The sequence below is a fragment of the Nicotiana sylvestris genome, chromosome 10 (genome assembly GCF_000393655.2).
Source record: "Nicotiana sylvestris chromosome 10, ASM39365v2, whole genome shotgun sequence".
Lineage (NCBI taxonomy): Eukaryota > Viridiplantae > Streptophyta > Magnoliopsida > Solanales > Solanaceae > Nicotiana > Nicotiana sylvestris.
This window is the reverse complement of record NC_091066.1, coordinates 112,373,606-112,374,011: the sequence shown is the minus strand read 5'-3', so window position 1 is coordinate 112,374,011 and position 406 is coordinate 112,373,606.

Genomic DNA, 406 nt, shown 5'->3' with positions numbered 1-406 from the left:
TTGTATGGATTTTCACCTTCTTATTTATCGTTATCGATGATCTTTCGTTTGAACGGTATTATTTATTATTTGACTTACCTAGCATACTAGGGATTAGGTGTCATCATGACTATGTGAGATTTTGGATCATGACAATGAATGATGATTTTACCTTTCTTTAACCATTTGAAAATAAGAATTTGATGAAGATTGCAAATGGTTGAATATCAAACCAAAATAACTACATAATTAAAGTATAGAAGTTTACGTGTACACCGTTCTCTCTAATAAAACAATGTCAAACCACTCCATCAACAAGATGTAGCTTGTCATATATCAACATGGTATGCTTTTCGGAGCAAAAAGGATTACCTCAATTTCATGACACCAAGACAAAGGGCTAACGCGTAAAAGGACAAAGAAGATC